Source organism: Anser cygnoides, chromosome 5, assembly GCF_040182565.1.
Source record: "Anser cygnoides isolate HZ-2024a breed goose chromosome 5, Taihu_goose_T2T_genome, whole genome shotgun sequence".
Classification (NCBI taxonomy): domain Eukaryota; kingdom Metazoa; phylum Chordata; class Aves; order Anseriformes; family Anatidae; genus Anser; species Anser cygnoides.
The window spans coordinates 43,432,991-43,458,823 of record NC_089877.1 but is presented as its reverse complement, the minus strand read 5'-3'; the positions used below and the strand labels follow the sequence as shown (position 1 = coordinate 43,458,823).

At 47.5% G+C, this 25,833-nt stretch overlaps 1 long non-coding RNA gene across 8 annotated transcripts in view; it reads right to left on the bottom strand.

The window, feature by feature from the left end:
* Positions 1-6,669: 6,669 nt before the first annotated feature.
* Positions 6,670-25,833, bottom strand: part of LOC106038765 (uncharacterized) — a 36,285-nt gene continuing 17,121 nt past the window's right edge. For 5 of the 8 annotated variants that reach the window (XR_007161775.2, XR_007161772.2, XR_010831883.1 and 2 more), the window contains 3 exons: positions 25,149-25,381; positions 9,147-21,356; positions 6,670-8,741 (listed from right to left, as the gene is read on the bottom strand). This is a non-coding gene — a long non-coding RNA (uncharacterized lncRNA). Of the gene's footprint in view, positions 8,742-9,146; positions 21,357-21,520; positions 21,700-25,148; positions 25,382-25,833 lie in introns of those variants that run through there. The other 3 variants (XR_010831882.1, XR_010831887.1, XR_010831885.1) reach the window with 3 other exon arrangements.

Sequence of the window (25,833 nt, the reverse complement as noted above, 5' to 3'; positions counted from 1 at the left end):
TTGCATTTTTCTCTCATTCGTATTTCAAAGACAGAGAAAAAGAGAAAGACACATATAGAGAAAGAGAGCGTGAATCATTTAACATGAATTTTGCCTGAATGAGGACTGACATAAGTGTGTGAAACGGGAAGGAAATGTATGAATAATGCAGAGCAAGGCTCTGTGCAGACGGAAGACTGTTATTGTGTCCCTGTTTACAGCTTCTGAAAGCACAATCAAATAGATATGGAAAGAGTGCAAAAAGCCTGCATGGTCACCTCACGTTGGAAAGGTGTTAAAATACATTGCAGATCACGACGTAGCACCTTTCAATCACTGCACCAAATTCACTCCTCTGCTCACAAAGGAGAGACAAAGGAGAGGAGCCGGCGTTCCTTTAAGTCAGGAGCGAGTGGCAGTTGGCTTTGTTCCCTGCGCAGGTTGGGCTCCTCTCCTCCTGCCCGGGCTGCGGTGGCTGCTGCTGTAGGCTGATGCAGAATCACGGGCCGCAGGGGGAGATCGTACCCCGAGCAGCTCTGCCTGGGAGAAGGGTTGCCAAAACGAGAGAAAACAGATAAATATATATATATATATACTTAATGAGGGGGAGCCCTGCAACAATTCGTACCTGCCCTCCCGCTCCTTTACGCAGTGCAGTTGGTGCGAGGAGCAGGACTCATTTCTTATGCCTTTTATGGGAGGAAGCATGGCTAGAAACTAGCGTGTTCTCCTGGGACGCTGGGGACAGCTGGTTTCCATTTGTGGTCCTGCCACTGGCTGGCTTTGGCCAAGCATCGTCATTTTTGTGCCACTGGTGAAGCATTTTGAAATCTAACAAAAAGCAGCATGTAAGAGCTGGATATTAATACTGATTACTCTAAGAAGCCCATCATCATACCGTGTGGTCTCTTGCATTCTGTAATTAAGGCACACTTCTGCCCTAAGGAGGGCATTCTTATTCCTTCCCATGCTTTAGACCACTTCTGGATGGAATTTGCAATAATTTCCGAGGTAGCCTGTTGGATCTCCTCCATGTGCTTGGTGCTTGTCCAAATCACAGTCCGTGAGTTCATCTAAGCGGCGATGGGAGATTCTGGCCGTGCCGTGGGCCTCAAGAATTCAGTAGCAGCACAACTCACGCAGTCACCCATAGCTGCTGAAGGTTTCCCAGAAAGCTTTAAGGAAGAAGGCTGACCTACTGAATGACTCTTTCTCTAATTTATTGCTCTATTAGACTAGCAAGAGATATAATACGGCATTACATGGGTCTGTGGAGGTGACTGAGCTTGGAGGATGTTCAGATTTTTGGACAAAAGACAGAAGCTTACCTGGAGGTCTAAGGAAGGGCATTGTAAAGAAGGAATCTGGGGAGAGATAGAAAGGAGATAGGCGGCAAAGCCTGGGCACTGGGGAATAAAGAAAGGGAGATTCAGAAAGCCTAACGTTAAAATTAGAATTAAAAAAAAAAAAAGAAGAGGGAAGAGGCAGGGTATTTGAGGACAAGAATGTAAGAGACATGAGAGGGCTTGGAACAGAATGAAACTCTTTGTGGAATTAACCTATTTGTCAGAGAAATACTCTGCGTGCAAATAGGCATTCTCGTATTCAGCCTATCTATCTAGCTGACCCAGTACGATATAAAAGGACAGCCTGTGAAAAGCCCTACTTGACACAGAGACACGCACAGTTCTAAGTACAGCGCTACAAGCAGCCAGCGTGGAGAAGCAGCGATGCAGATACGCTGCAGTGATGAAAATAAATGTGCCTGCAACTTCAGGGATGGAAAATGCACATTCCACCTTCTGCCTCCTACAAATCTGCTGCAGGCTTTCATCAGCCAAAAGAAGCAGCGGGTCTGAGTCAAAACCTGTCTGCTTTTGGTTCCTCACCTCACCCTTACCCATTTCCCCTGGGTGTGCAGGAAAAAGGAGAGGGCAGCAGGGACTGCCATATTTTCAACACAGTGTGTATTCGGTGGTGTTATTAAAGCGTCCTCCATTTGCTTTTTGTCTTTTCACCTTGAAATGGGAGCTGCAGGTGCTGTGTGCTGTGCAGATGCTGCACATGATGAGAAGTGACAGGGCGGTTCAGTCTCTGGGGTCCTTTCAGTCCACGGGCTCCCTGCTGAGAAACCCAGCAAGGTGGGCAGTTGGGCTGACATTTTTCCCTAAGTTGTTCTGACATATCTCCCCCAGGAAACGTACCGGTGCCCCCTAACACGTATCATGCAACCCCCCTGGCTGCATCAAGTAGCATTTACTTCTGGTCACTGATAATCTGAGCTGCAAACAAATCAGGAGCCGAAATGAGAAAGGCTCCCCGCCGCGGCCTGCTCAGCACTCCCGACAGGCCTGGGGAGGTGGGTGTGTAGCAGGTGATGGGAGAACAGGCCACGCTCTTTTCAGCTGGGCTTTGAGCTCTTTTGAGGGAGGACGGTAGGAAAAAATGGCGATTAGTGTCTTCTGGAGAGAAAGACAGCAAGATTTAGGCCTGAATTAGCAGCTCTAAAATGCAGTCAGATCAGCTACTTCCACAGAGACCGTGCGATGCTGCAAAGACAAATCATGCCAGCAGCAGTCTTTGTGTAAAAGTTACTTAGGAGCCTCTTGCCATCTTCCCCTTTCTTCATACCTATATACGCAATTCCTCTGCTTCACTGTGCTCTGAGGAGCTGTAGAGAAGCACTTCCTTCCCCGACATTGAGTTAGACTGCCATAATGTGGGCCTGGAATACATCATGGCCATTTCTCTACTCCTACAATTAATTTACAGTTCATATTAGCTACCTATAAAAGAAGATGAGGAACAGTGAATCCGGCTTTTGAAAATGAAGAACATCACTGAATCTACCTCTGCGTAAATGAAGAACTATCTTGAGACCGTCTCCTGTAAAGGAAGATATATTACACCGAATCCAGGCTCCCACATGCTTTAATAGAGTCAAATTGTATTGATCCTGCCCCTCTCATGCATGGGAAAGCACAGCCAGACTTCTGGGGCAGGAAGGCCTGCCACGCAGGGTCCCCACTGTATCGAACCTGCCCCTGACTTTCCAGGCCTAACAGTGAGCAGAATTGTGTACAAACCTGTATTAGCTGGCGAGCCACACGGTGTCCAACCCTCATACACATGAAGGCCGTCACTGAATCACCTCCATGTACATGGCGAGCCAGGTTCAGTCAGTCAGCTCTTCCAGAAGGTGAGCCTTATTCAGTCCAACACACCACCCATTTTAATGAAGGCTGAGGTATTGATCTCCCCAGTAAATCAAGGTGAGATCTGTGGATTCCTCCCAATAAACGATGGTGGCTGTATCGATTCTCTCCTTCCCACCCCCCATAAGTGAAAGCAAGACATATTAGTTCCTCCCCATTAAATGAAAGCGAACTGTATTGAGGCCGCCCCCATAAATAAAAGGTGGGCCATGCTGACTTAGACCTTAACCACATAAATGGAGGTGAAATGTATTGATTCCATCTCCTGTAATTGAAGGAGAGCTGTATTATGGTCCTCCTTCCAACATAACTGATGGCAAAGCATATTGATTTCATCATTCTGAAGTGAAAGGTTAGTTTTGTTGAATATCCCCAAAATATCTGAGGGTTAGCCACACAGAACTTAGTACCTTATCCAGAAATTTCTCAAGATCTGTTAGTTATACATTGAGGCTTTCACTGCAGTTGGATGGCAGAGGTGTTTTACTGCTTGAAAGCTCTGGGCACAAGATGAAGTGATGAGACACCAGGGTTTCTGCGAAGGGACGCGATGGCTAAGCAGAAGGCTTCCTAATTCCAGCGCTTGCGTTTGTGTGGACAACTTGCATTTAGGCAAGTTCCCTATCCTTCACATGCCTCTTCTCCGCAGTAAGGATAATGATCTTCCTGTGACATTAGGTGGTAGAATAGATTTATTCGTGCCTGTCTACAATGTTCTCTTTGCTAATGGGACCAAATAAGTCCTGGAGACAGCAGTGGAAGTGGATGGAGCGCTATAGGGCAAAATGGTTCAAAAATAAGGTGCGCTGTCCGTGCCCTGTGACATAGGAGAGGCTAGGCCTACACACTGCAGATAAATAATTAGCAGTAGCTGCCTGGAGCCTGCGGTGATCTTTGCTCTTAATTATTCCTGCTCCTTCCTACTCCTCTCTACTAACAGCACTGCTTTTAATTGGTCTTTGCTGATGGGAAAGATACCAAAGGTGCCTCACCTCAGAGCCATGCAGTGGTTCAGGAATTCAGTGGTTCAGGTAGCGACTGTTTTAAAGGGAGGCAGCAGGGATGGCGCACGTCTGCAGGGCAAAACAGCCAGGCTCTGCTGCACCCCTCTAGCAGATCACATCCAGCCCAGCACAATGATAAAAAACAGGACAGGGCAGGGCTGGCTGCTGGTGATGTGAAATACAGGGGACGACTCCTTGTTTCCCCAAGGAAATACTCTCATTTCTCCACAGTACTCCGCTGCACAGTTGTTGTCTTTTGGTATCTGTTGTGAACGCCACAGTCCTTGGGGAAGCTGCTGAAGACAACTGCAGAGGATGGGGCTAGCCTCGCACAGAAACCTCTCTGTGTCTTCCTTTCCCACCCGTCCCAGCAGTAGCAACAAGACCAAAGAAAGAGAAACAAACAAGAAGACAAAGAACAAAGCGCAGCCTGGCACATGTAGATGACACAAGGACGTTAAATTCAAGAATAAAGGCGTTAGACATCCCACAAAACAAATCACACGACTGCCCGGTGCCACTGCAAAGGAATACCCCTCTGGTACCACGCTGTGTGACACGCGGGCTGAGTCAGGGCTTCTTGAGGCTTGTGGCTGAGCTGCTTTGTTGTGCCAAGGCCTGGCACTGCACCTCCTCCTCCTCCTCTTCCTCTTCCTTCTCCTCCTCGTCCTCCTCAGCTGGGTAGGTACGTGTGTGGGCAGGGTGGTGGGAGACAGACAGCGTGGAAGATCAAACAGTTACAAGGAATATTGATCCTTCTGTGAGTCTGCAGCAGTATTTGTCTAAGAGGGATGCAGGCAACTTGTGCTGGCCATATCCCAGCACACAACCACGCGTAGCGCAAGCTCTGATCTATTCTCCGGGATGAAATACCAAGGTGTATCTTACCGTGCATTTCTTAACAGATAACAATTTCCCCAAAGATCTTACAGAAAATGTGTTAGTTTTTACATGAATTAGCTGTTCCTGGCAAATCTCGTGTTCTTCCCACACGGGTGATTTCTAAGGGGTATTTCCAAGCGTACTGCTTTGCCCAGAACAGCCTCTGAAAATGCCAGTCAAGTGCCAGTCCACCCCCAAGCCCAATTTCTTTGCAGCTCTCTCACATCACCAGCTGTCTAAAACCCTCTCCGAGAGGATTTAGATTGGATTTTGTGCTGATTATATACAGTTGTCTTATGTCTTCCCCAGGAGTGGTGAAAGAGATTTGTTCTGTGCAGCATTGGGGATGCAAATATCATTCCTGTCTCGCTGCATCCTTTGACAGGAGGACCAGACAGTTGCCATGGCAGCAGCACATCTGAGCCAGCTGTAGTTGCCTTGGCAACAGAAACGATGGGAGCCAGGAAAAATACTCCCAGAGGACAAACCATTTTAACACACACACACAAAAATTCCCTTAAACTGAAATCAAATCTTGCTTTGAAATTCTAGGGCTTCAGAAACAAGGGGCAAAGCAGGGGGAGAATACAAACAGCCTCTCACGGTCCTGGTGCTTTCCTTCCTTACATTTTTTTGGGAGACAAAGGAGAAGGAGTTGGAAGTAATCCAGTGATGGCTAGAAAGGGGGCGAAAGTAAACTCCACGATACCTTTGGCTTGGTCCGCTGGCCCTGCGGGAATGCTCTGCACTGATAACTCTGTGCCAGGAAGGCACAAATCAGTACTCGAGTCAGGTAGCCCTCTCGTCCGCAGCAGGCTCCACACACCCGTTCCCCATACAAGTGCTTTCAGATAATGAGATTATAGCTTTGGAGACTCCTCAGTCCCTGCAAGAGGTGCAGTTTTTATTATTAAGCAGGGGACAAGAGGCACTGTTTGAGATGTCCAGGGCTGGAGCTCAAGCAACTGCTGGCTGCCTGGCAGCATTGCTGCCGGCGCTCTGGTCTGCAGGCAGGGGCCAGTCTGTTTAGTATGTGCCAAGGAGAGGAACCCACAGCATCCTGAATCTCATCTGGGTGTTTTGTTAGTGTTTTCTGTAACTCTTTTCTTAGCTTTAACTCTACAGATAATCAGAGAGGACAATTAAAATAGAGAAAGAAGCAATGCTGTAGAAGGGAGGGAGGCAAATAGCTTCAGCATCTGCACAGAGATGGAAAGATTTGGGGGTCTCTTGAGAATGCACGAAGTCAAACATGAAGTTTGAGGTTGGGAGTGGGGGAAGAGAAGAGAGCAGATGGAGGCAGAAGCTGATGGGAATAGTTGGAGTAATAGCGGAAGCCTCAAATTGGGAAATGGTAGGGAAGAGGGTGGATGCTGGAGCCTAGCGTGTGTGGTAAAATGAAAAGCAGTGAGAAGGCAGGCAGGGAAGCAGGCAAAGCCTGAAGCAGAGGACAAGGATGGAAGCAGGCAGAAATGAGAGGAGAAATGGGAGCAGGGTGGCAGACAATGGGAGACGAGGGCACAGCAGCATGGGATGGTACGGGGAGGGGTACAAAGCCTGGCTCACCAAGTACAGGGCAAGGAGGGTCACAGAGAAGCAGCAGGTCTGAAGGCCAGATAAGGTACATGATGCTTTGTAGAACAACATACTTTTTGTCATTGTTTGTAATATTGCCGTATTTCAGCACATTTCCCTGACTTTTCGAGGATCACTGCATGCGTAAATGACTTTGTTAGCTCGTTCACTCATCACACTGTTGTGAGGGCTGCTTACTCCAATATATCAATGTATTAAATTGTCCTAGTATTTCTTTCCTCTGTATCAACAGCTAACGTTGTCCAATTTTTCTATGCTTTCAAGGTACAGACCTTCATTATTTTCTTACTAAAAGCAGATTTAGAAAAACAGTTCAGCATCTCAGGTGCCTTTGAATTGTCACCGTATCTTCTGCCTTCTCATTTTGCGATCTCCTTTCCTGCCCTTTTGTCTCAGCCTCACCCCTCTCTTTCTGTCTAAAAGCAGGGAGGCTGATGCTGCAGGCTGCACACACCTGTAATTTCTGTCGAAGCCCAGAGAATCTGCATGTAACTAACGGGACTGGAGAACTCGGCTAAAGATTCCTGTTTAAAGGAGTAATAAACTGCTCACGTTTACTGAGAAGGGGAAAGAAAAAGTCTTTATTCAAAATGTAAATCTCTTCCTGCTGAGGAGCGAACCCAAAAGTCAGCCTTCAGGATATAAATATTTATGCCTTTTGCATAAACAGCAGATGTAACATTTCCAATTAACTGTCGATCTTTCCATTTCTCTGGCTGCTGCTGCTTTCTCTCACAATATCGGAATGAAATATGGATAGTGGTCCGCTTGATTTGCCTGAGCTCAGATCTGTCACACATTTCCACAGTCAGTAAGATGAAATTGTTCCTGAAAATGTTTATTTCTCGGAGCCTAACAATTTCCCTGTATTTTTTTTTTCCTTGCATTCAAAGTCAAATGAATTCTGCTGAAAGATGTGAGATTCTCAGCCCCGATAAGAGGATGATAGAGAAGGAGTAGAAGCAGGCACAGGTGAGAGCGTGCACTCAGCCACTGCAGCACGCTTCAGCCCAGCCGTAGAAGAACCCCTCGGGACATCAGAGACTTCACTCTCTGTGACCCATTTGGCCCCTGGCCTTTCCACCAAGGCTGCCAGGCTGGGGCTGGTTAGCATCAAGTGTAAGAGGTTTTATGATGTAGCCACCTGTTTGCTAGGAACTGCCTCCATCACTTCTTCAGTGTCAGCTTTCTCAGGTGTCTGACATTCAATCCTGCTAATGGCAGCCTCTCACTTCTTTCTCTCTGGGAGAAGGTGTGAATTGTGCAAGTGAGAAAGTGAACCCTACTAGAGCTGGTAAACATCAGCCTGAACTGGCGTCATGCCTACAAAGCAGAAGATTTTGCTAGAGCACAGAAAGGAGGGTGAGAACAAAAATCAGCAGCAGAGAAGCTGTAGTAGGTAAAAAGACGAGCCAGAAAGCAGGTGCGAGGGGAAGGAAAAGCACTTGTTTGGTAATATGTCAGACTGAGGATCCCTCTGCACCCTTCTGCTGAGGATGTTCGCTGGCCCTTTCACCTGTCCTGCCAGACACTGAGGTTTAGCTCAGCCTCTCTTCTTCTCTTGGGAATCCAAAAATTGACTGGGGCGCTGCTGCAAAGCAGGAGCTGCTTCTCAGCTGATCTGTCTTTCATAGGGGGGGCTGAGGTGAAGGGATCTCTGCCTTCCTGCTTAAGGAGGGAGCCCAGGCTGGGGGCTGCACAGCTGCCCTGGGACAGGGGCTTTGTGCTGCCGCTGGCAAGGCTGGGGCAGGCAGCCAGCTTGGCTCCTCTCCTCCACGGGAGCTGCATCCCGACCCTCGGCTCTGCCAGGTGCTGCTGCTATGGGAACTGGAGCTGCTTTAAAGCCATCCCTGTGGCACCACGGGCATTGAGGCAGCTGCAGTCCTCACTGCTTAGGGGTGTACCCTCCCCACAGGCTTCTGCTGCCTGGCTCCTGCTTTTCCCCAGCCTCCTCGAGCTTTGAGCTGCTTTTCTTTGTCTTCTCCCCAGGCTCTTCTGCCTGCCACGTTGCTAGTGTGAGCAGTTGGCCTCTCACACAGCATGAGAAATCATCCTTGTCACTAACCTGGAAAAAAAAAGGTCCAAATTCACAAGTGACTGGAAACCTAATTGTTTAATCAGCACATTTTTCACTTTCTGCTCTGCTATTCCCCCAAAGCCTATATAGCAGTTCCTGTCTATATTCAAGTATAGTCTCGACTCAACCATCTGTGACCACTGATGAGGTTATCTGCGCTGTAAAGCCCCAAATAATCACCAGCATTCACTGCAGGTGAGCTAACTGAAGTGCACTTTGATTACAAGCAGCTAACTTTGCTTAGCTCAGCACAAAGCCTTGCATGTGTGGGATTACATCGACAGTGGAGCAAGTACGCTAATACGTGGCTAAGCTGGAGTTACCGCTGGCTGCATGCTACCTTCCCCTTCCTTATATTAACCTGTCTGTTTGGTCAGTTGTATCTAAATGAACCTGAGGCAGTGTCAGCAAAATGTCCAGGCTTTGCTTTCCTGCCAGGAACAGGAGGCAGGTTAGCACCGGTGCTGGGGACCAGAGACTCCAGTGGTGCCCTGTCCCTGCTCGGCTCCTCCTGCTTGGGGAGCTGCACGGGAACGAGGCAGCCCTGCGAACTTTCTGAAAGCAGATCAATGTGGATTAACAATTTAGGATGGAGCAATCTAGAAAGGAGACTGAAAGTCAGATTTCTTAAACCACAAGCATTTATTTCTCTTCTTGGTTGAGCCCCCTTGACTGTGGCTGACTCTGGTATTTCTCCTGAGTTTTCACTGCTGGATGAAGAGGCTTTCTGGTTTAATGGCATTCATTAATCATAAAACAATGCATCATTGCAGCACCAGAGTTTAGGATTTAAATTATATTGCCGATAGGCATTGGCCTGGGTTCTCAGGTTGAAGGTGCTCTAAGGTCAAGTCGGTGACTGGAGGCTGTGTGCGCGTTTTGTTGTAAAGGAGGACTCCCAGGATGAGGCGGCTGCGTGTTCTGGCACTGGAACAGACCTTCTGCTGGGCGTGCTGAGTACTCACAGGTCACCCCTGGGGCTGAATTAAGCCACTGTCACAATTCCTAGATTTGATTTTGATTTTGGGAGTGGCAGTGACCCTCCCAAGCGTTGTCCTGATTTGTATGAATTCTAGCAGGTCTTTGCAAAGCCCAGAATCTCAGTCTCGCCTGCCCACTGGCTGCTCTTGCAGAAGCAGATCTTCTTCTGCGCTCTTTGTTCTCTGTGTTTTCCCTAGAAAAGTTTCTCAGGTTATTAAGGTATCCAGTTTTTCCAGTACTAAAGGACCTACTGTTGGTACAGTGGTGGCGTGCCCTGTGGATGCTGAGATGACCAGCAGGCACAGGCAGAAGCAAGCTTCCAGTCTGTCCTCCCACCTCCTCACTGGACACGAAAGCAATTGCAGAGCCTGTGGCTAGAGAAATGCACTAACAAATGGCCTTCAAGGGCTTCCTGAATCACCTTTCCTCAGCTCCTGTGTTGCAAAGATGGTGTTCAAAGGAAATTGTCAGTGTGGTCCCAGCCCACAGATTGCCCGTCAGACAACTCAGTTAAACACTCCCAGATTTGCTTCATGACCCCTGTTTTGAGGCCTTAGGTAAGCATTACGGTATGCAGCGCAGAACTGAAGCATCGATGCCATTCCTAGTGTAGGACTGCAGTTGTTTTTCTTGCTTTTTAGGATTCAGGAGCCCTTGTTTTATCAAAATCTTGTGCTTTACTATTGATAGAGATTGAGTTAACCCTACTGCTCTTGCTTTCCGAAGGCGTCAGTTCCCTGCCAGGAATGCTTCTGGGCAAATTCCTAGAAAGTGGCATTTTGGTAGGCGACCAGAAATTTAAAGGGACCCTGTTTCTGAGGCCTGTGTATACAGCTGTGAAAGTGCACCAGCGCAGACGCAGGTGAGATGCCCTCCTACAGCTCCCACCTAGCCCGAGAGACCTTCAAGGTCCCTTTCAAGAAAGACATGGGCTGTTTGTGCATTGCATCATTCCCCTTACGAATATATGCTTCCAGCATGTTTGGATTACCTCATTCTTGCCAGAACGTAGACTGTGTTTCAGTGGTCAGGCCCTTGAATTTGCTCTCTAGCCAGCCAGACTCGCCGCGCTGACTCTCTGGGATCGTACCGACGCGTAAAAGACCCATCCTGCTCTTCCCGTGTCTTCCCCCTTTCTTTGCTCATCCGTGTTGTGCAGAGGGGTTCAGCAAATAGTTGTTCTTGTTGGCAGGTAGCCCAGGCATTTAGCTTGATAGCAACGTAGAATAATATATGTCCTTTTATTTATTTTGCCTGAGCACAAATTTGACGACAGGCTGTTTCATTGCTTGTTTAATATTTTGTGCAACCTTCCGGCTTCCTTCTTGAGAGGAAACAGTCTGCAGGTGCAGCAAACACTTTTTGTTCCTTTATGACTAGAAGATACTACTATTCCTCTAAGGCTTTTAGTCTGACTTGATTCTGGCTCACCCACCTGCCTGCTCTCTCTGGAGGTGAACGTTTTCAATAATGTACTTTAGAGCTGTTCTATCATCTTGCTATTTATTTCTGCCATAAATTATGCCCAGAGGTTAGGAAGCTCTTATCTTCCCACTCACAAAGGAACTGAAGGAAAATATTCTACAGGGCACAGAGGCATCTTTGGGTGGTTTGTAAATATTTCCAGTGGCAGACGTACTGGGGAATGAAAAGAGCTGCAGTCCCTACCCTGTTAGCATCGCCTGACATAGCCTGCATCTTGCAGGTTATGCAATGGGGAGCAGTTGTGCGCACGCAGCCCCTCTCTTCCCACTGTGATTTACATCCAGCTTCTGTGAGGTACACCTGCTAGTGCTTCAAAGCATGAAAAGGAAATAATAATAAAAAGAAAAGCATCGAGAGATGGCAGTTTACTCCTCATGCAGTAGTTTGACTCACTAAAATCGGTGGAGAGATTTTCAGTGACTTTTCTGGGATTTGGATCAGACCCGAAAAGCACAAGCCCTGAGAGCTGGACTGCTGCCAGCTAGCTTAAGAGATGCCGAATTCCAAGCAAATGAGTTTTCATTTTTAATTCAGAAGCTAAATAAAATTGCATTTGCAGAGCATTTGGATGGGATAGCTCCAAGAAAAATCTAGAGAACTGAAGGAAGTGATACTTCTGGTGTGCCTCTTCTTAGCAGTACCCTAAGGGGCTCATTGCTCCACAAAGCAGTACCAATTATCCAGCAATGTCTGCTACTACTCTTATTATTACCATAGTGCCTGAATGCTCATTGTAGACGGGGACTCCAGCAAGCTGGACAATAGACGAGCATAGAACAAACAGATGGTCCCTGCCACCCAGAGCATCTCGGAGTGGAGATGGAGCGCTCTGTGCCGACGGGCGTCGCACCACACAGAGGGGCAGCGCTTTGTTCCTGCTTAAGTCAATTAGGTTCCTAGTGCCCCGGGGAGGTGACAGGGAGTCTTGGGCTGCTTGTTTTGATAGAAGATAGAAAACACAAGTCCTGTTTTTACCACCCAAATTCCACTATGTTTTGCTGGGAAATGCCTGCAGAAGCTTAATCAGCATGAGGGTGAGCTTGGTTTATTGTACGGGCTTGTTTATAAATGCAGCACTGCCTGCCTGAAGGTCAGGCGGGTGCTTTGTGCCAGGGCTCCATGCCCAGGTCTAGATAGAAGGGGAGAATCAGCCTACGTTATCTCAGTGCTTCACGAGTACATGCTTTTCTCTCGGAGATCTCTTTTTCTGCATCCTCCTGTTTGTTTTTTTTGTATGTGTTTCTTAAAAATTATTTTAATTTTTGTTATTTTTTCCTCGCAACATGCCCTGATTTCCCTCCCCTTCCTCCGATACACCTCTCTCCGATGTTGTTTGCTTTTTTTTTTCGTCTTTGATAGCATCACCTGGTCACCCTCAGCAGCTAACTCCTCTGGACAATGGCAGACTTACAAGACTGACAGTAGCATATCTCTGCCTGTGCTTCACCTGGTCTGCGAAGTGCAGAAATAGAACGATTTAATTTCTTTGGGGGCTACTGTGCTTCTAGAGCTCAGGTAGACCATCCCTGGAGGAGCTGTACTTACGTGCTCCCAGACCCAGGCAGAAAAGGAAGCTCTAGAAATCCTGAAAGAAAAGATTGTCCTTGTTTCCAGCTTTCCCCGTCAAAATCTCTGTCAGCGTGCAATTAGAAAACCAACAGGACCAAAGGAAGGACGGGAGAGGGAAAGTGACTGAGAAACTGGAGGGCGGTGCTGGCTCCGGTCCAGCTGTGCTTGCCTTTGACAGGTACAGTGAGAAATCCGACTGAAGAGGGGATCTCGAGCAAACAAACAAATCAACTAAATGAACAAACCGGCCAATAAAGTAGAGCTGCGAGTCAGTAGCTAACGAACACACCTCTGTCTCCGCGTCGCTTTCTGCCGGCAGAACGGGAGTCAATTACCCGCCTTCCAACAAGCTATCGATCGGGCTGCTGCCGGGTATCGAATCCGCGGCCCTGTCTGCCCCGTGTGTGGCTCTTTGATTTTCTCCCCCTCTGTAGCTGCACGTGGATGGAAGCCAGATGAGCCAGCGCAGGCCTATCGATCAGCCCGCATCCCTCCTCCTCCTCCTCCTCTTCTTCACCCCGGTCGCCATGACAACCCGGCTGCAGCGGCGGCGGCAGCGCTGTTTACCTGGCCCATTTATTTTCCTTTTCAATATCTTTCCCTTCCCCCCGCCGCTCTCACCTTGGCATGATATTGGCAAAGCACTCAGCAGTTGTAAAAGAGATGAGTTTTTATGACTCTGAGGAGGACAATGCAGTTCTCCGCTCTGCTTTATCACCCACTCGGCTCACTTAGTTGATTTGTTTGCGAGGAGCCGGTGCCTGTAAACAACAGATAGCTCGGGCACTGACCGGGCCGTGCTCCAGCAGGACCCGTCGTCCCAAAAGACAGGTCTCCTGCCTATGGCCTAAGCGTGCCTGTAGCAAGACCCACGTTCTTCTTATATATTGCCCTAGAGCGGTGATATAGAACCGATGGCAGCCCTGACATCATTTCCCAGCTGTTAATTTCACACAGCGCCTGAGGCAGCACGTACTGTGGACTGGACTTTCTCTGGGGTCTTCAGTCCCTCATAACTTCTATTGGGGTCGCGGTGCCCAAGGGGGGCCAGCTGCTGTGACAGGAGCAGCGGGGCGGGCCCGGTGCCACCTCCCGGTAGAAGGCCTTTGCAGTATGTTCACCACGGCCTCCAGCTGCATATCCTGAGCGGTTCCTGGCTTCGCCCAGCTATGGCGAGCTTTCCATTTTCCCAGCAACCCTCCCACATGCCGATGCATTCATGTCCCATCTCTTTCCTCGTGCTGCTTCCATTGTCTGAAATTGCCTTCCTGTTCCTCAGCAGGATGACAGGCGAGCTTCCAAGACCAGGCAGTAGATATATGAACAACGTTTAAGGAGAAGCCCATCTCTTCCCTCCTGAATGGTTCATTTGTTGTACCAAATCATCCATCTGCAGCTTCTCAGTGTAGGATTCTCTGCTGAAATATAAGACATAAAGGGTTTGTGCAGGGATATGGGGTATAAGATACATAAATAAAAGATATCTCTTAAAATATAATGCAGGTGTCCACCTTGTCTCAAAGGTCTTCCTGGCTTCCTTTTAATTGAAATTCTTCACCCAAGTCTCACATTCCTGATTCTTTCCACAGCAAAGCCGTCAAACCCTTCCAGGAGGCTCCTAGTTTTCCTTGCAATTCAATATGATTGATACAGGATGTGAAAGATCACTTGATGTTATCCACTACAGATTCTCTCTCCTTGAAGCAGCAAGCTGCAGGATAAATTGTGGAATTTGCTACTGCACAGTATTATTGAAGAAACTATTATATTTTGAAGAAGAAACAGATTCTGTAAGAAAGATAAAGGTACTAGGAATTGTAACCACTGCAGGAAAGTTTCCTGTGTGATGTGCTGTGAGGCCCGTGAGGACTGGGGTCAGTGCGGGTTCTTGCTTCATCCTTCTATTTTGCCTGTCCCAGAATAGTGCGATGCTGGGAGTATTGCAGAGCCCTCATCCCTTGCTGAGTCTCACTTCATCGCATGTGTTACTGGGCTGCATTAGCCAGTACAGTAAGAGCTCAGATACTGTAGAGGATGAATTTAGAAGGAGAAAATCTTAGACAGATTGTGCGAAATGAGACTGGGACGGTGGGGCTGACCACTACCAGACACCAGGCCTTGGCCTCCCTGCAGTGACAATTAAGTCAGGGCACCAAGAGAAAGGGGGAAATGTTTGACTGGCTGGAGCAGTAGTCTGATGTGACATGGCAGGAAGCATGATACTAATGCAAATTGTTAGTACTTATTAACTAATTAAATTGTTGTAATGCCCGTAAGGCACTTAACACTTTCCAGGCACAGAGGAGAGACCAGTCCCTGCCCTTAGGAGTAGAAGGTCTAAAAAGGCAAACATGGAGGAACAGTGGAAGAAACACAACACAGAGCACAAGGGGTGTAATGAGAAGCACAGGGCTTTGCAGCTACAATTTATGTCTGGTTTTGGAAAGAAAGAAGGCTTATGTGATTACAAGATCTTTGTGTATGGGGGAGCATGTGTGTATGATAACATATGTCTGTCTGATGCATGTGTAATTTTCAACTTCAAGCAAATTCAAGCTGTCTCAGAAATAATTTTGTTAAAATATGAAGCCAAATGAAAAGAAAACCCTTTTCTTCAGCTCAGGAGAAGGTTGCAGTAGGAGAAGCTCATATATTCTCAGACTTCAGAGAATTTGCATGGGCTGCATCTCTTAAAAATACCCAGCAGGAAGAAAAGGCTTTCAGGGGTGCTTAGATTCAGTGAAGCACAAACCTGTAGGAAATCGGACTACCGTAGTTGCAGAGAGCTGACCCTGGTAGAGATGTTGCTGCAAAAAGAGGAGCAAAAGGAGGTATGTAGTGGGGAGGTGGCATGAAAGAGTGTGAGGAGACTGACAGGGCAGGCAAGGACTTATCTTGTTAGCGGAGGAGACAGGCAGAAACATACTGGAAAAGATGGATGAGCAGTCTTGCACAGGTGACCTTTGAAATAACGAGTTCCTTAAGCTCAAAGTTAAGAAGGAAGTAGTGGATAAATTCAAGAGAGGAATGAGACGATATGGTATGCTGCAGCGATGACCTTTGCGGCTGCATGCGCTGTGTGTCCTGGCAGGGAGGAGTGGTGTGCAGCAGACCTGGGAAGTGAATGTTACAGTACTAGAGATGAGAGATGCAGAGGCCATGGATAGGGTGGCTGTAGGAGAAAGATCTTGTGACTGCTGAGTGTGAAGAAAAATTAAAACCTGTCCACAGGTGGGATGGATGGAGTAAGAAAGACTGAGGAACTGTAGTGTCTGAGCCACACACAGGCTGGCCACGGAGTCTGCTGTAAGAAAAAGGAGGGCAGTGAGAAACGAGCATAAAGGAAGATTAAGATTTCACTTTTATCCAGAATTTTTAATTAATGGCAAGAAGTGCAAGAGGGAGCATGCATTTAAGACACCAAATGACAGTCTGACCCAGCCAAGCCCGTCTATTCTGTGAAGCATCAGAGTTTCAGTAAAAACACATTGCTCTGTTGTTTCATCAGTCACACCACTGTTGTGTATCATATGATATGGCAGCCGTTCAGCCAGGCTCAGAGCCGCACAGGCTATAATTTCCTGGTCATATGTAACAGGGTGGGGAAGCGGCTGAGTCCTGGGGGTGAGTAATGCTGGAATCGCACCATGTGGCACGGCGCTCCTTGCTGCGCGAGGCGGTTTAGGTGCTGCTCGGATATTCAGGCAGACATTCCCCAGGGCATCTGAACGCTCGTACACTCTCCTACACTTAAAATACCCTCCTGTAACCTGTTTTGCTGGGCACCCGGATCGCTTTCCCACATTCCCAGCATTTTGCTGAGGCTCCCTGCTCAGAAGAGCATGGATTTTTAGGCGGCAGGAGGCCCTGACCACACCGACTTTGCACCACCACCACGAGCAGGCTGCTGCGACAGCTCCAAGCCTCCACGGGTGCTTGGCGGGACCCTCCCTCGCCCCCCACCTGGTGCAATAAATGTGCCGTGTGGCATTTATTTTAAAAACACTCGGGGCAATTTGCTGCAAGGAGAGGGCCTTGCCCGGACAGCTGTGGGGGCCTGCGCGGGGAGCCGTGCTGCGTCCAGGCCCGCTCGTGGCCCCCCTCCCGCTGGCCGTCTTTCCCCTCCTGAGGTATTTTCCTGCGCCTGTGATCTGTGTTCCCCCTCTGGAGCCGGTGTCCTCGCTGGGTTTTGTCAAGCCTCGGGCTGCCAGCCCCAGCTCAGGGGTGGGGAGCGCGGGGGGGGCCCAGGGCTCCCGCTGGGCTCCCCAGACAGGGAAACGCACGTCTCCTCTCGCACAACATGAGCTGTAATTTCCGGCAGACATTTGAGGTCCCCGACATCTGCATAATGTGTGCCAGTCTCCTAGCAACCCCAACAGCTGTCTGGCATTTCCAAGATTAAACTGTAACGATAGGCGGCCATTGCCAGGGAGCGGGGGAGAGAAGCGGCCCCTCCTGGCTCCTTCCAAGCCATTTATGTTTTACTCATTTCCTGCTCCGAGTAATGAGGCCAGCGATGCCGGGGTGGTGGCGGTGCTGCTGAGAAGGCAGATTGTTACACACACATGCATGTTTTTGTTTCAGGGCGAATTTTTAGTGCTCGTGAAAGGGAGGGACCAGCAGAGCTCGCCGGAGCCTGGCAGCGGACCAGCAAGCTTCCCGGCAGCCCTTTGCCAAAAAAACCCAGACATGCAGCCCCTGCTCCCGCCGCCCCTCCTTGCCCGCCCTCTCCCCCCAGAACTCGGGCAGGGGCCTCATGCCCGCCGGCACCGCGGCCCACAGCCCCTCGCCAGCCCCTCGCCGTCCCCTCACAGTCCCCTCGCTGTCCCCTCACTGTCCCCTCGCCGTCCCCTCGCCATGTTCCTCCCGCCGCTCACAGACACGCTGTGTTCCCGACCCACGACTCTTTAATCCCCATCTCCCTCCATGTCCGCCCCGGGGAGTTACGGCAGGAGGGTGGGGAGGCTGCGCCGTGCAAACCTATTTTCCTCGGAGGCAAAAACAACTCGAGGCCAAATGGATTCGTCGCACTAGTGGCTGAAACTAGGTGAAATGTCAGCGGAGTTACTCAACCTCGCATTCCCAAACTCTCGTTACATAAAAAAACAAGCCTTCTAGTGATGCTCGGGGCAGTCTGTAGCCCAGCCCCAAGCCCACCCCTCCGTGTTGTTCTGTGAGGGGCGGCAGGGTTGCGGGTCTCCTGGCTTGTGGCCATCTTCCCCTACACAGCTAAGCTCTGCCATTTGCCTCCTCCGTTATAACTTACTAGCAGGATTCTGTGGGGTTTGTACTTTTTCTTTTTTTTTTTAAATTTGTCGTTAGAGAAAAAAAAGAGAACAAAAACTTTTTTTTTTTTTTGGCTGCAGCTCTCAGCTCATTTTTGGTTGCTTTCTAACGCCAAGGCCAGCAGGATCCAGGAATTCATCTGCTGGTGCCAGCGAGAAAGCACTGACCCAAACAAGGGAGCCAGGGCTCGGGGCTGCCGTCCTTGCCAGGGATCAGCGAGAGGCCAGAGAGCCCATGCTGCTGAGTCATCAGCGCTCCAGCTGCTGCAAGCCTTTTCTGGGGACGCGGCTGTTGCTAAGATTCCTGGGAGCTGACTGATTGCTCCTTCTATAGTCATGTAACACACACGCACACGTCAAAGGAGCGGGGAACAGCGGCTGGTCCAGCTCAGACCAAGAACACAGCCTGCTGGCCGCGAGCAGCCAGACTGTTCGGCTGTGCCGCGCACGGGGCGGCCGAAGCGCCCGGTCCCATGGGACGAGCTCCAGCAGGAGCTGCTCTCCGCGTCTCTGCGTTTGCAGGGCTAAAGCCACCTCGCTGCCGGGAAGCTGCTCCGTCACCCACTCATGGAGGTGTTGCTTACAGCGAGCCCCGCTGGTGGTTGCATACAAGGTTTTCTGGTTGTGCTTGCACATTTCATCCCATTTTTTTTCTGATCAGAGAGACTTTAGGAAGTCGGAGCATGCTTGAAATCTATCTGTTGCATTCCTTGCAGGGCTAGTCTTGGATCGTGCCCTTCAAACAGTAAATAAATGTGCTCAAACAGCACTCTCGAGCAATTTCCATTTCTGAGGCCCAGGATTACCTGAAATTAAGGACATTTCTAATTAGGCCCCGTCACGTCTGAGACTGTTCTGCAGCCTGCCAGACTGCAGAGGGAGGGACTGCTGCTTCGTGTGCATCCTGTGTTTTCCTTCGCCCAATTTTTATCTCTTAAATCTTTTTATTCTCCTGCCTTTTATCTGCCTTAGGTACTCGCCTCCCACAGATGCTGCAGTTACCCTTGTTTCCTGCTCCTTGTTTGACACTTAACAAACTAGATGTACTCAGGCTTTCAGATCTCTCTGCTCAGATCTAGGTTGTTAGAGCCTTAGGGTATGGGACCTGTCTTCTTCTCTCTCCTACATTAAACACATCTCTGTGTTTAATGGAATAACTAGTTTAAAGGAATAACTAGTCATAATAGCATTTTGTAATGAAATCAGTAAGTCCAGAGTCCAGTGTCCCTACTCCTCTTTCTTTGGTGTCTGCTGGGATGCAAAACTTGGAGTTACAAATTGCCAAATGAGGTTTCAGAGCACTTGAGCATCACCATGACTTGTTTCCTAGTAGCACCTCAGAGTCCTAACCAGGGACTAGGAGCACAGAATACCGTGGTACTGAAAAAGGGTTTCTGACCCAAAGTGCTCATGGTCTAACTCTAAGAGAAGAGGCAAGCAATGGGCAGAGATAGAGGCCCAGCAGGCAGTGAAGTGGTTTTGGCCAGCGTGGCAGAAGGTGGTCTTCACAAACAAGCAACCTCATGGAATTTTTAGGGCAGATTCAGGTCAGGAAGGAGGGATTCTCTGACATCCTCAAAAAAAAAAGTTTTCAACTCAGTAAGACCTTTTCCAGGGAGAGACCATTTCCCCAGAGTCATAAGCAGTGTAAGGTCAGTAGCAGATTTAAATCCGATTCTGTCCAAGTGAGCACAGAAACATTCTCTCAGCATATGAAGTCCGTTCATGTAGACAGATGTAGGCGTAGACAAACGGATGTATAGTCAAATACAGATATGGATAAACACATGTTAAGTGTTTTGAGAAAGCTGATAAGAAACCCCATGTGCACCAATGGAGAAATAAGTAAATTTTAAATTGCCCAGAGTGGATGGGGTTATTCTCCATTACACCACGTGTAAGCAAAGCTTGAAGGACACAACGAACGTGCTACTGGAGAAGTGCTTGGAGGCTTCGCTGCAAGAAGCCACTCTGTACTGGCTGTAAAGGGACAGATTTAAGTGGGATCAAGTAAAATTTTTCTAACTTTAATTTATAATGTTTTAGGTACTGTAGAAAACAGAGGGAAAAAAGCACTGCACACATGAAGTTTCCTAATTACTTGCATATGCAGACTTGGAAGCTGTGTTTGGCTTGCAGCAAGGCATTATAGTGCTCTGACAGTGTGCCTGCATGGATGGTGAAAGCCGTGTATGGTGATGGATGATTCCATCCATTACTTTCAGCTACAGGCATGCTGTCCTTAAAAATACTGAGTTACAACATCTGAATCATGCTTTTTGGTTAATCAAGAGTATTTTTATGCCCCTAGAGTGTGTCGTTCTTCATATTGTGTGGAAATGCATTGGGTATTTCTTGCAAAAGTTCAACATTGATAAAACTGAAGAAAGTACACCCTGAACTAAAGATGCTGTGCAGCATCCCCCCACTCTCCAATTTAAGGCATTTTGGTATCACGGGACTCCTTAGACATGTTGTAAAGCACCTGTAAGTCAGGCCCACGTGTGCTATGGCTGGGCTGGCTGGTAAGGTAGCGGCTGGTAGCGGCTGCAGCTGACCAGAGATGTTAGCAGTGTGTTTGAAGAGGTCAGGCTCTGCTCTGCTCTGAGCAGTGCTGTTGTTCAGCCAGTCCGACCGATACCACCTCTGGAGCGACCAGACCTTCCAAGCTGCTACTTGCTGTCAAACCTCCCGTACACAAACAAGGTAGCAGAGTGGCCCACAAAGAACCGCTTCTCCTGCACCTACCCATCACTGAGATCTCAGGCGTGGTTGTTGGATGGAGGTGCTGGCAGCACAGACACATGGCCTCCTCCAAACCCGCAGACAGGGAGAGGACTTCTGTATTCATCCTTCTGGATCTGTCTACAGTGTTTGCTACAACTCGCCTCAGCGTAACTTTCTTAGCTCAGACACCAGTGATATTCAGAGAGCCTTTGAAATGGATCTTTTCTGTTGGTAAAATGTTTGTTCACATGAAACGGTCAAGGATTGCTGCTTCCTCAGCCTTCAAAGAAGTCATCTGAAGAGGCCCAAAAGGCTTCAGCCTTCCCCCCAGTACTGTCTACATCAATTCTAGGTCTTGACATTTATTTTCAAGGCCTTCTGTGAAACTGTCCAAGAATATCTTAGAAAAGCCTCTTTCTTTGCATGTTGATAGCACTGTTCCTCTGAACCCTGGGATAATGAAAGACAAGGCATTCTCCGCTGCAGGGTCATGGCTTTACAGATCACTCTGCTTGAAGATACAAATCTCCTTTCTCCGGCTTTTCTGAAGACAGATCTGAAAACAGCAAAGAAAAACCAAGAAGGTGAAAAGAAAAAAAAAAAAAAAAGATAAAAAGAAAGCACGAGTGAAAAGAGCTAAAGCAGTGAGAGAGAGGGAGTGAGGAAAGAAACAGCTTGAAAATGACAATTAAATCAGTTGTTATGAAGAAAAAAATTTACCTTTCCTGAGACATGGGAAATAAAATCAGGCTGCGATACATCACTCTGCTCTCAGATACTCTGCTGGGAGAGTTTATGAGCGCACGGAAAAAGGAATAGCAGTGCAGTACAACCAGAGATGCTTATATAGGCAACGTCCCTGCTTATACAGCTTCAGCCCGTCTAGCTCTGTGCAGGCTTCCCACCCAATATATAAGCAAAATAAAGCCCTGTGCTGCAGGGTTCACAGCTGTTTTCTAATGGCATTCAAAAGAGCATTTGACTTGATGGCAGCAGTGATCCATGTGGCATCACACCCCAAATCACGAGACTTTTATGTCATGTAATCTTTAGCCTTTCTCATGTTTCCATCTGGCAACTTTAAAAGGATGTTTTCTCTGGTGCACTGCAGTGGTGTTCTCATTCCAAGGGCTCACAGCTCACAGGGTACCAGCAAGAACAGTGCCGGTATCTGCAGATCCCAGGCAGATCCCACGTCCACTGCGAGCCTATATTTAATGGCAGAGCAGGGGGTCTGGCAAGGAGAGCAATATCTCCGCTCCCTTGCACAACCTTTTGAAGCCCCACAAACCTTTTGTCCAAGAGGCTTAATAGGATTGTAATAGGATTGTAATTCTTGGAAGTGTCATGGCACTGCTTTAGTGTCAGTGTCATAAAGGTTTCTAAAAGGGTAGTTAATCATTAATTGGTTCATGATACTAGAAAACACTGTAGATTAAAATTAAGACATAAAAATCTAAATAAAGCATACATTGCAACCAGCATTTTACAGTGCAGGCCATTAAACAGTAGCTCAGTGACTGCTCAGCCTTCTTGCCCAGCTTTCTTCCAACACAGTGCCAGCCAGGCAGTGCCGTTTGCAGCACTTTAGACTTATCAATGGACAAAATACTTCTCTAAATTTTCTTCGCATAAACTATTAGTGGATTTTGTTTCACCTATGGTAGGACCACCTGTTTTTATTTTTGCTATACCGTGTTAGAATCCACCTCAAACTTCTTCCCCTGTTCCGTACATGAAGTCTGATGAAGATTTGCAAAATCGTGGTGCGTCCCCATTCCTCGTCAGGGATTCGACTGAAAAAATGCTTTGGTGAATTTTCATGTTAGCAAGATCTAGTTTCACAGGCTATATTGCACTACACTTAGAGAGCACTTTGAAGTAGTGAAATCGAGTCTGTAAGCTGTATGCTCTGAAGAAGTGAAATAAGAAACTAAATCTTAACTATTGTTCTGAAATAAATGAGCAAAAGCTGTTTCAGAAGGCATGGCAATTCACGGCACTCAGTAATACACAAAAGGCCTCTACGTCAGGAGTGAATTGACAAGGGATGCCTCAGAGTGGAGTATGAGATACTGGTTGATCGCAGCATCACTGCTGAGCAAAGTGCTTAATCACTTGCTCGGTATATACATGCGTGAAGAGGTTAAAGAGAATTAATAGAGGGCAGGGAAGCACCCGTCTTAAAAAGGGGCAAAAGCTGCCTTTGACATTGTAAGCAAGTCAGAGAGCTTGAGTATCTGAAAGAATACCAGAATAAATTATCAAATAATCAATTCATGAGCACCTAGAGGTTATCAAGGTAATCTAGGACAGCCTGAGTTCATTTGTTAAGAACAAATAATGTCAAAGCAATTTAAATCCTTTTATGACAATGTAACTGCCTAACAGTGAATGGCAAAATAATAGGTGTTTATGTCTGGATTTCTGTAGGATTTCAACAATGTCTCATCTGACCTTCGTCTAGGCATATGGCAGGAAAGCAATGTAAATTAAATCATTATGAAATAGGAGCATAATTTGTGGAAAATACATTTTTAAGGAGGAGTTCTCAGTAAGCAGTTTGCCGTCGGATGGGTGGCTAGCATTTCAAAAGGAGCCTCCATGCAGGTCTGTGCTGGTCCTATTCAAAGACGAGAATTTGGAAGGTTCTGATTAACAGAGAAATGGCCAAAAACTGAGTCAGTAAAGGCAAGCAGCATCCTTTTCTTTCTTTCTTTTTTTTTCAGCATAGATCAGACAGAGCTCTATATTTGTTAAGATATACTGCTTTAGAACAAGAGCAATTTCTTAGAGTCCTTCCAGCCCTACAATCTTTACCTTCTATTTACTTAACTATTTGACCGAGATGAGATTTTTCTGCTTGATGTTCTTATTAAGCAGCAGTTCTGTAAGGCTGTTTTCTTTTCAATAGCTCTACATAACATTTCTTACTATCTTAGTGCAGGTATACATGAACAGGTTAAGCTGGGGCAGTTGATTTGTCTCTCAAGACGATGTAGCCCCTCTCCTCCACTGACCAGAGGTGACTTTCTCCTACTTTCATGTGGATGGGGTCAGGACAGAGCCCTGCTTGGGCTTCTAAATTCCTGAGCTGCCCACTTTTGTGCAGCTACTGTGCTGAGATTTGTGCATCAAGCTTTGCCTTTCCAACACTGTGGAAAGAAAGATGTTCAAGAAAATGTTTAATACATTATATGTAGGAACTGATATGCAAATATAATATTTCTGGAGGAGGAAATATATTGTTGTCTGTGGCACCAGATTTTTAATCTGACCTTTGTGCATATCAGGAGACACAAAGATAAGACAGGAGTCTGCGCAACTGAAGGGAAGATGGGTCAAGAAAGTTTTCAGGGGAAAAGGGATTAAGCACTCTTGAAGCAGCAGCTATCAGGTTTTCTGCTGCAGCCAGTCTTAGGGATGAAAGATTGATTCTTGCCTTGGTGTGTGTTCCAGTTCTTGTTGGCAAAACGTGTAGCCACAAACTTATCATTTTGAGTGGCATGTGTCACACTGACAGCGGAGACTAAACTGAAGTGTGTGTGCTGGAGCTTGCGACATCGACAGCAATAACAACTTAAAAAAAAGCAACCCATATCAAATCCCAGAATCAGAATAATGCAACGATGAATTTATTTCAAAGGGCTGCTCGGTGCCTGACTTGGGGTCATTTCAAATCAGCAGTCACAGCTGTCACAGTCAGCTTCTATAAAATATAAAAGGAGCAGAAGAAATCCCTGCATACACACACACGCACACACTTCATGTCATGTGCTCATTGGGTATGCAGAGAGAAAAGAGAGATACACAAGTATATGCAAATATTTTCCCCTGGACACAAGGAAAGAAATGCTAACACCCTTAAAAGCAAGTAGACACACAAACATACAGAGTTACTTTCAAGTGCTCGATGCATTCCTATATAGCAGTTTTATTATTTTCCCTCCTAAATAGCTTCTCTGTGACTCCATGGGGCAGCTGTCACTGTGTTATCATCCCAACAAGTAAGGGAAGGGCACAAGTCGTGGCTGTGAGAAAGCCCCAAGCCTTTGCACTTTTGGCACCCTGCTCCCTGGCCAAACGGGGCAGTGAGGGGCATGCGGGGCCTGCTTCTGGCACGGGTGCTTGAGGTAGATGGGAGCTGTGCCTCTTGCTACCAAAGTAGCTGTTGATGTATTAAAGTAGGAGAACGCCATATCTCAGATGACTATGGTCAATATCTGTGATCTAAAGGATCCTAAAGCACGTCTGCACCTCTGGACAAAGATGTAAGGTGCCTTTGGTGTGGGGCATGGCTATGAAAGGGTAATGCTCAGCCCTAAGATATGGGTCATTATTTGCTTACCCCAGAAACTCTGGTTGAAAGACGCAGAAACATTCTTAATTTTTTTTCTCTCTTCTGAACACGGAGTTGGTCTGAGTGACTTTCCTGATGCACATAACTGCCAGCTCCGACCAGCCAGCGCAGGGAAGGGAATGGGCTGGGTGTTGCTCTGCTGTGTACGCCCATCACGTCCGTGGCAGCTGGGTTGGGGTTGTGGTTCAAGATAGGTAGTGCTTCATCAGGCTTGGCAGAGGCTGTGTGGTGAAGCCCAAGAAGGGAAGGGGAAATCAGTCTGTTTTCTGACCATTACTCCTAGTTTAGTGAGTTGGCAGCATGAGGACACTTGGTTCCCCAAGTCCTGTAGCACTAACTACTGTCCCACTACTGGCCAGCTGAAGAAAATGAAGATTTCAGAGGACATTTTGTGCTGTGTGTATCACAAACCATTGATCCTCACCAGGCGTTCTTGGGTCAGTCATGCAACAGATAATCCAGGGTTGAGGGAAAGCTTATTTTTAAGTTCTCTCGAGTTAAAGGATGGCAGAAAATCTGCTGCAGCCTAGACAAGAAAATTGATCTCACTGTTGTTAAAAGTCTTTTTGTGTTTTTATCTAAACCTGCCTAGTGCCTGATTCAAAACTCCAAATATTGTTATGCCTTTTTCTTACAAATGATATAGTCAAGTACCATCAAAACTTTCCTATAT